We start from the raw sequence: 13,663 nt of genomic DNA, 5'->3' as shown, positions 1-13,663 counted from the left end.
TCAAAAAATAAAAATAAAGATATTTACTTTGATTCATTCTCCCATAGTTTTAGAATCCCGACTTGATAGGACTTAATATGTTAATGACAAAAAGAGTAAATGAGTTTTTTACTAGCTTTGTGATCCTGGCCAAGTCCCTCCATCTTTTGGGGACCTTTGTTGCTTTACCTGTAATATGGACATAGTATTTTTTCTGCAGTCTTCATCATCTTTTAAGAAGCAAATTTAAGTACAGGTAGTCTACTGAAAGTACAAACTGCAAAGAGACTAATAAGAGTAAAATAGAGGTGTAATCTCCTTCTCGGTTCCCTTGGTCTGGCTAATCAGGTATCTTTCGGGGCACCAAAGTATGTCTTCAAAGATCTAGTCACCAGCAAGCTAGTGTTTTAGAAAAGGGAGATGTTCTCACAAAGATGGGAATGCATCTTTCACCAATGGTTTATTGCAGAATTATTGTTTCAGAAAGACAGAAAGGGTGTGTATACACTATAATGATTACATTTTCATTTCTTTTCTTCTTACTTCACATACCTCCCAAAGGAAACTTGAAGACCCTGAAATCATATTAATATACCTTAAAATATTTAATGTACATGAATTGTTTCAGTTCTTTGGAGGTGTTATAATCTGGTTTTGCCCCTGTGCTGTTTGTTTCTTGTGTAAACTCATCACTTTCTCTGAAAAACCTCCATCTCCCTTCCAAATCTTGGATCTCCTATTGGACTCTAAGGATTAATAAAGCTGTGCCATCTTGGGCTGACTTGCTCCAAGGGTTTGTCCACTCAAGTGGATGTAGTTTGTCATATAAAGTGATTCCCAGGAGCTTGGTACAAAATTCCTCTCTATTGTGGTTCAGAAGATTAAACGAATTTATGACCTATTATGAAATTCTAACATTTTTCTTGAAGGTCCTGGAAGTGTTTGGAAATATAAAGCTGACAATAATACAAAGAATGAATTGGAATAGTAGGGAGTAGAGAAACTGGTTAGGAAGGTTTTGCATCCACTCACACATAAGAAGGTGGAAAAGAGGTGATCTATGTGAGACAACTCAAAAGAGGTACAATTAGCAGGATGAAGGGATAAATTAGATATAGGAAATATTAGAAAAAAGTAAGAATGACTCCATCAGTTCTTGCTTTAAAATATAAAAATATATGTAAGAGAAAGAACAGTTGTGGCATGTGTTTATTTTAATTTAAGGTCAGTGTCAGCGGTTCGGTAAATATGTTTGCGTTTCTAAATATTGATTTTAAAGTCTAGATAATTGGTGGACACAGTTAAAATCATACAGCAAATTGTTGGCAATACAAATGAAATTCAGGAATAAAAGTGAGGTTAGAGATAAATAAATGTGGAAAGTTAATGAAATTCAAGTAGTAGTTGAAGCCTAGAAGAAGATAAGCTTACTTAATTAGGTCTAACAGATAACCTGAGCGAGAAAAAAAGCAAAAGAAAGAAAATTCATTCAGGAAGGCATTTAATGTTTTTCGGTTTTTTGAGACCAAGTCTTGCTCTATCACCCAGGCTGGAGCGCAGTGACGCGATCTTGGCTCACTGCAACCTCTGCCTTCTGGGTTCAAGCAATTCTCCTGCCAAGTAGCTGGGATTACAGGTACATGCCACCACGCCTGGCTAATTTTTATAGTTTTAGTAGAGACAGGGTTTCACCATGTTGGCAAGGCTGGTCTTGAACTCCTGACCTCAAGCGATCTGCCCATCTTGGCCTCCCAAAGTACGAGTATTACAGGCATGAGACACTGCAGCCAGCAGATGAGGAGACACTTTGTCCTTTTGGATAAAATAGAGCAGAGAAGAGAGACAGGGCAGAGGTAGCTGCACCTTTAAGAAGGCTTGGCAGAGAATTCCTTACTGACAAGGTACATTTGAGTAAGGACTGGAGGGCTGGGTGGGGGATAACAAGCCACAGGGCATTTGAAGGAGAAAGTTCCAGGCGGTGGGAACAACAAGTGCAAAGGCCATGCATAGCGAGTGTGGCTGTAGTGTCTAAGGAATGTCAGGAAGGGCAGTATGGTAGCAACAGAGGTAACTTCACTAGGAGAAGGAGGACACAGTGTCAGCAATCAGGTTGGATAAGGCTGTATGGGCACATCGTAAAGACTTTGGCTTTTATTCTGAATGAGAAAGGAAGCCCTTGGAGAGTTTTGAGAAGGAGTGACATCTAATTTACCTCTTTCACACACTCACTCTGGTTACGAAAGCTCTCGCAGTAATCTAGAACCTTAAAACTAGGTGAAACATGAGGGTGGCATGGCCCAGAGTGGCAGCAGTGGACGTTGGAGGAAGTAATTAAATGCCAGACACATTTTGAAGGAAGACCAATAAGATTTGTTAACAAATTGGATGCCAAGTGTGAAAGGAAGAGAAGGAGCATGGACGACCTCTTGTAGAACCAGAAGAATAAAGTTGACATCAGCTGAAAATGGGAAGGATACAAATGTAGTAGCCCTGGGGGGAAGACAGAGTTAAGTGTAGGACACTGGATACCTAGGATACTGTGTGTCAAATACTGCCAGTAGGTCAAGTCTGATGAGGACTGAGCGTGACCATTAGATGTTGGATTATCCTGACAAGGACACATTTGGGGAAGTGGTACAGACGAGGATCTGGCTGGAGTAGGTTCAAGAGAGAATGAGGGGGCTGAGCATGGTGGCTCACACCTGTAATCCCAGCACTTTGGGAGGCTGAGGTGGGCAGATCATTGAGGTCAGGAGTTTGAGATCATCCTGGCCAATATGGTGAAACCCGTCTCTACTAAAAATGCAAAAATTAGCTGGGTGTGGTGGGGTGTGCCTGTAATCCCAGCTACTTGGGAGACTGAGGAATGAGAATCACTTGCATCTGGGAGACTGAGGTTGCAGTGAACCGTTGCACTCCAGCCTGGGCAACAGAGTAAGACTCCATGTCAGAAAAAAAAATAGAGAGACAGAATGAGGGAAGGAATTGGAGATTTGAAATAGAGATGACACTTTTAAGGAGTTTTGCTCTTAAACAGGGTTTGTCAACCTCAGCAGTATAGACATTTTGGAGCAGATAATGCTTTGTTGTGTGTGGCGGGGGATGGGGGGGTGCATCGTGCACATTTGAGTATGTTTAGCAGCATCCAAGGCTTCTACCACTAGATACCAGTAGCACCCCACTCCAGTTGTGACAACCGGAAATGTCTTCCGACGTTACCAAATGTCTCCTGTGGGAAAAACTGCCCCCAGATGAGAACCGCTACTCTAAAAGGAGAGTAGAGGAGTAGCATGGTAGCTGGTAGTGCAAGTGGGTCCAGGGAGCTTATTGATATTTTGGTTTTGTTTTTTTGACATAGGGTCTCACTCTGTTGCCCAGGCTGGAGTACAGTGGTGCTATCACAGCTCACTGCAGCTTTGACCCCCCGGACTCAAGATCCTCCTGCCTCAGCTTAGCAAGTAGTTGGAACTACAGATGCAGGCCATCACATCTGGCTAATTTTTGTAAAGACTAGGTCTCACTGTGTTACTCTGGGCTTAAGTGAGCCTCCTGCTTTTGGCCTCCCAAAATGTTTGGATAGCAGGTGTGAGCCACCACACTCAGCCTTGTTTTTTCTTAATCTGAAAGAATAAATACTCACATTTGTATGTCTGTAACACTGACTGATTCAGTAGGGAAGAGGGAAATGTGATAATGCAAGAGAAATGCAAGTCTTATTGTAGAGGGATCTACCTAGGGACTGTCAGCGGGGAGGGAAAAGCTTCTACAAGGAAATAATTTTTTCTTTTTTTTAGACAAAGTTTCACTCTGTTGCCCAGGCTGGGTGCGGTGGCGCGATCTCAGCTCACTGCAACCTCTGCCTGCCGGGTTCAAGCGATTCTCCCACAGACGTACACCATCACACCCAGCTAATTTTTGTACTTTTAGTAGAGACAGGGTTTATCCATGTTGGCCAGGCTGGTCTTGAACTCCTGGCCTCAAGTGATCCACCCACCTCAGCCTCCCAAAGTGCTGGGATTACAGGCATGAGCCACGGCCCCCAGCCTCTGCCTCTTATTCTAGATTACTTATATCAACCACTTAACTCCAGTCTCTATCATATCTCACACTTGGCTGAATAGCCACCATCAGCATTAATAGTTGTTATAGCTTTCTCAGCACCTGGACTCCTACTACCAATGTTTCTACAAATAAAATATCAGAATGAATCCAAGAACAAATAGATCTTATGTTACCTCTCTCTCTAAAGGCTTTCTTGATTGCTGTATCCTCCATGTGGTGGATTGATTCTTTCCCCTTTTTTGATCCAGGAGCTTATTTAATTGTAACACCTGTATCATTGAATTTCACTCATTTGTCTGTTTCCTTTCTTCCTTTCTTTATTTTTTAAATGTTAGACAGGTAATGTGCTGATGTCCTGATGTTGTAACAAGGTTGTTTTTTGTTTGTTTGTTGTTGTTTTTGAGATAGAGACTTGCTATGTTGGCCAGGCTGGAGTGCAGTGACACAATCTCGGCCCACTGCAACCTCAGTCTCCTGGGTTCAAGAGATTCTTGTGCCTCAGCCTCCCAAATAGCTGGGATTGTGGGTGCAGGCCACCATGGCTAGCTAATGTTTGTATTTTTAGTAGAGACGGGTTTTGCCATGTTGGCCAGGCTGGTCTTGAACTGCTGGCCTCAAGAAATCCACCCATCTTGGCCTCCCAAAGTGCTGGGATTACAGATGTGAGCCACCATTGTAACAGGGTTTGAGGAAGGTACTTCTCACAGAAGCATCTGAAAACCCAAAGCAAAGTTTTCAAAGCATTTGAAAACCCAAACATCATGCTTATGAACTGCAAAAGGATCACACTTATTTCTTTACAAGCTGTCTGCCCCTTCATGCTGAACCCCTCTTTATGGGCAGGGACTACATTTTATTTCTCTGTGCTTATCTGAGTGCCTAATACAATAACTAGTAGATAACACACTAACTATAGACACTTAAAAGATCTATCTCTACTACTCTCTACTCTTAGTCTCCGTCACCTCCAATTCATGGACACAGATATTCATTCACAGAGATCTGGGGACCTGGTTCACAGTCTTTGTGTTCTACCTCAACTCCTACGTTATTTTGGTAAGGTCAATATCCCCATCAATGGCTCATTGAATATCCTTGCGTTTCAATTTTCTGATTCCAAGAATGTGTGGGTGTTAATTCCTTAGAACTATCCTTGAGAAAGTCCTACAATTATGTTATTATAATTAGAATTTCAATATGAGTTTTTACCTATTAATGACATTAAAACCAAATAAAAATATATTGTTTTAGGTGAACTATAATTTATTGTCCAAACCAGAACAAATTTTACAATCTCTGCCTCTTAGTTTGATTGTTTAGTCCATTTACATTTAATGTTTTTTGTTGGTGGTGGTGGTGTTCTGAGACAGGATCTTACTCTGTCACTCAGGCTAGACTGCAGTGGCACAGTCATAACTTACTGCACACTTGAATTCCTAGGCTTAAGCAATCCTCCCACCTCAACCTAGCTAATTTTTAAATTTTTTATTCTTTGTACAGACAAGGTCTTGGTATGTTGACCAGGCTAATTCTCAAACTCCTGAGCTAAAGCAGTCCTCCCACCTCAGCCTTCCAAAAGGCTGGAATTACAGGCATGAGCCACTGTACCTGGCCCACATTTAATGTTATTATTTTTATATTTAATTATGCCATTTTGCTATTTGTTTTCTATATGTCTAACTTGTTTTGTTCCTCTGTTTCTTCTTTACTGTCTTTTTTTGTATTAGGTGGATATTTTGGGAAAACTTTTCCTATCTCTTAGAAAGAAGCTTAAGCAATGCCTTTTCCTCTATGGATATGTTTATAGTAACCGTCACAGCCATCCTTTGACTATTTTTGTATTTTTAGTAGAGACGGGTTTAGTAGAGACCTCAAGAGAGAGAATCTTGAGGTTTAAGAAAGAAGAGAAGAGCCTGGGGTTTTTTATCCCATTATGAAGGCTTTGAATTAACCAAATCTCGGGCCATCCTACTTTCAAACATTATTATTTGAGTAAGCAATGTCATTTTTGTGGAAGGCAGTTGATTTGAAATCTATAGAAGTAACTTAAAACACCCTAAAAGATTTTTAAAAGTAGATGAATATACTTGTTTCAGAAACACACTAGCAAAGGATAGCATGGACCTGCACCTAATACAATGTGTTGCTGACCATTGAACTAACTAACTATCTAGACCTGCACTGTATTATAGTATCCATGAGCCACGTGTGATTATTGAGCACTTTGAAACGTGGCTAACCTGAATTGAGAAGTTCTGTAAGTATAAAACAAATACCACATTCTGAAGACTTAGAAAAGAACAGTAATAATATAAAATATTTCTAATAATTTAATTGATTACATGTTAAAGTGACAATATTTAGCATATATGGGGTTAAAAGTAATATATTAATAAAAGTAATTTATTTTTTTCTCTTTAGTTTTTAAATGTGGCTACTAGAACATTTAATATTACATGTGTTGCCTGGGTGTGGTGGCTCATGCCTGTAATCCCAGTACTTTGGGAAGCAGAGGGGGGTGGATCACCTGAGGTCAGGAGTTCAAGACCAGCCTGGTCAACGTGGTAAAACCCCATCTATATTAAAAATACAAAAATTATCCGGGCATGGTGGCACATGCCTGTAATCCCAGCTACTCGGGAGGCTGAGACAGGAGAATCACTTGAACCCAGAAGGTGGAGGTTGCAGTGAGCTGAGATGGTGCCACTGCACTCCAGCCTGGGCGACAGAGTAGATTCTGTCTCAAACAAATAAATAATAAAATGAAATTACATATGTCATCCCCATTATATTTCTAGTGGACACCACTGGTCTAGATGGAATCTAAGAATTGTCTGTCAGTTGCTAACTGAGATAACGCATAGAATTTCTTGAAAAGGTTTACATTAACACTTTTTAAATATTATTTATACAGCACGATTCAACTATAAGTTACAAATTTGGGAATTATCTGAAATTAGAAAAGTGGTAACCAATATATACTTGGTTTTGCCAGAATTCATAAAAAAAATCCAGAGACTTAGAACTGATTATGTAGAATCTAGTTTGCATAAATTCAGGATTTTGGTACCAGACCCTTATAGATGTATTCTTCATGTCTTACTCCGGTGTCTAAATTATTAAGTAATGTAAAGCGATCTTTAGATCAGAAGTGTAAGTTCCTTTGATTCTAAAATCTTAGATTTTGAGTTCTCTGATTGGCTATGTTTCTAATAACAAGAAAAGCTAAATTAAAACTTTATTTTAAAAGTGTAATTTGGCTGGGCACAGTGGCTCACGCCTGTAATCCCAGCACTTTGGGAGGGTGAGGTGGGCAGATTACCTAAGGTCAAGAGTTCGAGACCAGCCTGCCCAACATGGTGAAACCCCATCCCCACTAAAAATAAAAATTAGCCGGACATGGTGACAGGCACCTGTAATCCCAGCTACTTGGGAGGCTGAGGCAGGAGAATCGCTTGAACCTGGGAGGTGGAGGTTGCAGTGAACCGAGATTGTGCCACTGCACTCCAGCTTGGGCAACAGAGGGAGACTCCGTCTCAAAAAAAAAAGAAAAAAGTGTAATTTTAAAAACCCCCAAAGAATAAAAGTATAATTAACATTAGAAAAAAGTAGAACAGGGCCTGTGTTATGGGCTGCATTGTGTCCCTCCAAATTCACATGCTGAATACTAACCCCCAGTACTATGTGGAGAGATAATGTGACAATATTTAGAGATAGGAACTTTAAAGAGATACTTAAGTTTAAATGAGGTCATGAGGGTGGGCCCTAATTCAAAATGACTGGTGTCCTTATGAGAAAAGGGAGAGCCATTGGGGATGTGCCCCCACAGGGGAAAGGTTATGTGAGGACACAGCGGGGAAGGCAGCCATCTGCCAGCCAAGGAGAGAGAAGCCAGAAGAAACTAAAGCTTCCTTCATTTTGAAATTCTAGCCTCCAGAATTGTGAGAAAATCACTTCTCTGGTTTAAGCCATTCAGTATATAGTATTATATTATGGCAGCCCTAGTAAACTATGGCGGCCCCAGTAAAGCCTTAGTAACCTCCAACCTGATACAGCCTATCATGCTTGAGGGCTGAAAAGTGATTGCCACATGAAAGTGTTGTTTTATCTTGGGGTTGCTTGCCAATATGTCGATTTTGTAATTTTCAAAGTAAAATAATTGAATATATACACAGATTTTAAAAGTATATATCATGGCTGAATACCAGGGAAAGTGAATTTTCATATTTTAAGGATTTTCAAAAAATCTCATTTGCATTAAGTTTTAAGGAAAATAATTTGTATGGATTTATTTATACAACTTTACTCAATAAAATATACTGATGTCTAGCAATGTATATATGCCCATTACAAATGTATAGCTATGACAATGTTCATTATAAATACATAGCTAACAGTTATATATCACTACTACATGCCACGCACTGTTCTCTACACTTTACACAAATGAATTCATTTAATCAGATGTACTTCCTTAGAATTTATTTATAAAAAATAAAACCTTTAATAATGCATCATATTTTCAGAACTTGGAACCACTATCCTAAGCATTTCAAAAGAAAAGTTCAGTCTACAAGGTTAAACTAAAATCTTCAATCTAATATCTGGAAAAGCTCCATATAAAAATCAATAGGAAAAGAAAAATATTTTGGATCACTTGGAACAATAAGAGCATGATAAAATACTTGGATGTTTTCTTGGGGCAGGAAATGTGTCACCCTTCAGGAGTAAGAAGGAAGACTCCATATGCTCAATTATAAGATGAAACACAGTTGTCATCTGTCATATGTCTTCTTTCCTTTAAACAGTCTAGTTTAGGATTAAGATTAAATATCAGACTCAAGAGACCACACATTGCATCTATTTGTTATCAAACCTGGATGTCAGAAGACCTTTCAAGCAGAAGCAAAACTTGGGAATAACATCAGTATAATTTATTATCACATTTTTTATCGTTAAATGTTAAAGGATGTCAACCATAAATAAATACAAAATTTAAGTTCAAGTATTGTGAAACCCCTAACATAATTTTATGCTTTTAAAAAATATATATATTTTTCTTTTATTTCCCCTCATTAAATAAAACATAATTTACTTTGGCTCTTTAATGCTAGGTTTTCTTTTCTTTCTTTTTTTTTTTTTTTTTTTTTTTGAGACAGAGTTTCGATCTCGTTGCCCAGGCTGAAGTGCAAAGGTGCGATCTTGGCTCACCAAAACCTCCACCTCCTGGGTTCAAGTGATTCTCCTGCCTCAGCCTCCCGAGTAGCTGGGATTACAGGCATGCACCACCACACCTGGCTAGTTTTGTATTTTTAATAGAGACGGAGTTTCTCCATGTTGTCAGGCTGGTCGCAAACTCCCAAACTCAGTTGATCCACCCACCTCAGCCTCCCAAAGTGCTGGGATTACAGGCGTGAGCCACTGCGCACGGCCAATGCCAGGTTTTCAATCAGCATTTAAGAATGTGTTCATTTGCTTTTGGAGTTGATTCAGCATGGATATGAATAGCAGATGGATATGAATAGCAGGAGAGTACAAGGGCAAGGACTGGGTTCTTAAATCAACATAATAAAGAATAAACAGGAAGGGTGCCATGGCTCAGGCCTATAATCCTAGTACTTTGAGAAGCTGAGGTGGGAGGATCCCTTGAGCCCAAGAGTTCAAGACCAGCCTGGGCAACACAGTGAGACCCTGTCCCTTAGGAAAAAAAAATTACCTGGGCTTTGTGGGTACACGCCTGTAATCCCAGTTTCTCAGGTGGCTGAGGTGGGGACATTGCTTGAGCCCAGGTTGAGGCTGCAGTAAGCCACTGCACTTCAGCCTGGACTAGAGAGCAAGACTCTATCTAAAAAAGAAAAAAAGAGAGAGAGAGAAAGAGAATAAACATGATTCTTGCCCTCAGGAAAAACTTTTGTGCAGACTAAAGGGAAAGGAATCTACAAATAGCTACATTTAAATAAACATTTTTTATTTAAAAAATACTTTCATGTTTAAGGATGGTGCAAGCTAGAAAGGAGAGAGGATCTACAGTTAACAGAACATAAATGTGAGTTATCAAAGTGTCCATAACACAAATTCATTTATAGACTTGCTCCTTCTCACAAAAACTTTATGTTTGCAAAGATGTTAAAGACAAGGCAATGAAATGCAGGCAAGGAGGGCATTGAGGACATTTAGGCTTAACAAGGGTGGAGAAATGGAGAAGGTTAAGAAGGTGCAAACACAGAAGAACACTTCAACCTTTCCCTGCTTAGATTATTCTCCACGTATTCTTTATGCAATGTGTTCATGCAGTTGTTCCACACAAAATATTAAGCATATCCACAGAGAAGCATCTCCAAAAAGGGTAATGAAGGAGGTTGATTTATTTCTAGGAGCTGTGCTCCCAGAAGAACACACCACCACTAGGGAGTGGCAAAGGTTGTTCCCTGGGGCATCAGTAGCAACTCAGAATTTCAAAGACAAGGACAACCAACTACATTTGCACAATGACTTCCAGTTAATGAAGTGCTCTTATCAATCATTTTCATTACAACCCAAAGATGGACATTCTCTTCCTACTCCTATTTTTGAGATGCAGAAAATGAAGACCTGAAGAAGCTCTAAGGTCACAATACCAGGAAATGGTAGAGTTGAAACTGCCTTTTCTTACTCTGAAGTCTGGACACTTGGGCTAATTATGTACAGAGAACTAATGATTAAAAGACACCCTCCTGGGCTGGGCGCGGTGGCTCATGCCCATAATCTCAGCATTTTGGGAGACCAAGACAGGAGGATCACTTCAATTCAGGAGATCAAGACCAGCCTGGCAAATGTGGCAAAACCCCACATCTACTAAAAATACAAAAATTAGCTGGAAGTGGTGGCACATGCCTGTAATCTCAGCTATTTGGGAGGCTGAGGCATGAGAATACTTTAACCCGGAAGGTGGAGGTTGCAGTGAGCCCAGGTCGCACCACTGCACTCCAGCCTGGGTAACAGAGCCACACTGTGTTACTAAATAAACAAATAAATAAAAGACACCTTCCTGGAGCATAAATTTCAGCCTGGAAAGGAGCAACCACTGAATTTTGGAATTCTAATGTGTGCCATTGCTTTTCTATCTTTGTTGTTGCTGAGAATAGGTATTCTGTTCTTATTTTTGAGGAGACGTATAACATTCCACATTAAGGTGTATTCTAATTTTAGAAAATTGAAATATAAAAAATAAAAAATGTGCTAAAACTTCAGAATAGAGTATCTATAAACCATTCAAATATCCTTTTTTAGCGTGTGTTGACAATCTTTTGGAGAAAGCAGCACAGCGGGACAGTGGGTCTATGCTCTTGTCATTCTTGGCCTCGTGTCTTCCTAATGCTCCCTCTTTTTAGTTCTTACTGAAATGTGTTCATTTTGATCTCATTGCCCTAAGGCCAATACTCATTCGAAATTTCAAAGTGATGCTTGTCAGATCAGTCCTGATTCATTAGCAAAGCTAGGGTAGAATCCTTTCATTTCCTTCCCTTCTCAAAAGTACTTATTCCTTTTAAAAAGGCAATGCCCATTTTTAGATCAGGTCATAGTGCTAGTTGGTATCAAAAGAGAAGATATTTTGGTGGAGGTGGACTTTGCAACACCTTTCAACAATGCTATGGGGGTGGATATGTTCTCCACCCTTATTGTGTTGCATCCTTACGCCTACCTCTTTCTTGCCTTACATATTTTTCCCTCTGCCAGTGATGACCAGGAAATTCTAGTAAGTAGGAATTATGATTGATTTGATAGCCAGGGTTTTTGAAGGGCTGAGAAACCATGGGCTAATATTGAAATGAAATTAGATTAGATCATCTGAAAAGTTCATTCATTCAGCAAATATTTATACAATACCTACCATGTGTCTTGCACATAGATTGGTTCTGGGAACATTAAGGTAAATAAGTAGTTTTCACAAAAAAAAAAAAAAAAAAAAAAAAGCTTTCCAATGATACCTGCCAAGATCCAGACAGTGCCAACATTGAACACAAAATGGCTATCAGTAGCTTAGCAGAAGTCCTTTCTCCCAGCTTCCTTATTGAAGGAAGTATTAGTGAAACAACCTTTTAGCAAATATTGCATTGTCAGTTCTCTCTCTCTTTTTTTTCCCCCCCAATATGGAGACTTGCTCTGTCGCCCAGGCTAAAGTGCAGTGGCATGATCTCTGCTCACTGCAACCTCTGTCTCCCGGATTCAAGCAATTCTCCTGTCTCAGCCTCCTGAGTAGCTGGGATTACAGGTGCGTGCCACCATGCCCAGCTAATTTTTTTTTTTAGTAGAGATGGGGTTTCACCATGTTGGCCAGGCTGGTCTCGAGCTCCTGACCTCATGATCTACCCACCTCGGCCTCCCAAAGTGCTGGGATTACAGGTATGAGCTACCGCGCCCCACCATGTTGTCAATTATCTTCATGGTACACTGGGAGTTATTGTGCAGTGAAACATGGAAATTGAAAAAACTAAATTTGTGGGAGCTAGCCTCCAAAATAGTCCCCAATAATGCTCGTCTTCCATCTTCTCACCTTTGGGTGGTTCTATCTCATATTGTAGCAGGGTTGGTTGGTGGGCCCCGTAACATACTGTGAAAATGACAGGGCAGCTTCCATCTCAGGCTGTCACTTGCTTTCCCTCTCTCTTGGATCACTGGCTCAGGAGAAGGCAGCTGACATTTTATGAACAGCCCTCTGAAGAAGCCCGAGTAGCCAGCAACTGGTTTCCAGCCAATAGCCAGCAAGGATGTGAGGCTGGCCAACAGCCATGTGGATGAGCTGGGAAGGAAATTCCCCAGCCCTGGTCAATCCTGCAGAAGACTGCACCCTCAGCTGACAGTGAGATGCAACCTCATGAGAGGCCCCCAGCCAGAACCAGCCAGGTAAACCACTCCTGGACTTGGAACCCACAGAAATAGATAATCAACGTTTGTGGTTTTAAGCTTCTGAACTTGAGAGTACTTTGTTATAAAGCTAATATAGGTTTGAAATGAAATGTGTTCAGAGGAGTTGGACTCTGAATACAAGGAAGTTGCAGGGCCCATAGGCATTCATACAATTATGCATGCTTTATTTACAGCCCAAACTGACTAAAGTTAGTCTATCTAGTTTTAATGGTGGATCTAAAATAGGTGTTAGACTTAAACATAACTTGGTAGCAGGAGAGGCAAAACCTATTTTCTATTTTCTCTCCTTAATTTCTGGTCTATTTTCTACTTTCTATTTTCTATTTTGTCTAATCCATGTTTCTTATAATTTATTGATGAAACTGATGAACTTAATACTAATTAGGGGCATAATGTTCTAACTCTAGTTGCATAAGTGAGGACTTTATAACATTGAATAAAATGTAATTAATAACCTAATAAAGGAAAACATTTTAGAAATACTTTAATTTACTTTGCTTATATTTTCCTTTTTACATATGCATAAGAGTATATGAATTTTTAAAAATCTATGTCCAAGTAAGTCATAGATAAATAAGAAAATATCAATCATATTTCAAATGGCTGCTTTTTCTTTCTTAGCAATGCAAAAAATAATGGTGCATATTACAATCAATGGCATCTTTGATTGGATGTGGAAATTCAATTTTGTGTGGTAAGTACCATGCTAGAATGA

The 13,663-nt window shown here is 39.7% G+C and overlaps 1 pseudogene; it reads right to left on the bottom strand.

Annotated features, from left to right (window-relative positions):
- Positions 1 to 4,695: 4,695 nt before the first annotated feature.
- LOC112426566 (small nucleolar RNA U13) lies at positions 4,696 to 4,825 on the bottom strand (annotated as a pseudogene).
- Positions 4,826 to 13,663: the final 8,838 nt, after the last annotated feature.

The sequence above is a fragment of the Macaca nemestrina genome, chromosome 11 (assembly GCF_043159975.1).
Source record: "Macaca nemestrina isolate mMacNem1 chromosome 11, mMacNem.hap1, whole genome shotgun sequence".
Lineage (NCBI taxonomy): Eukaryota > Metazoa > Chordata > Mammalia > Primates > Cercopithecidae > Macaca > Macaca nemestrina.
The sequence above is the reverse complement of the archived record's forward strand: the minus strand, read 5'-3'. Positions and strand labels throughout refer to the sequence as shown.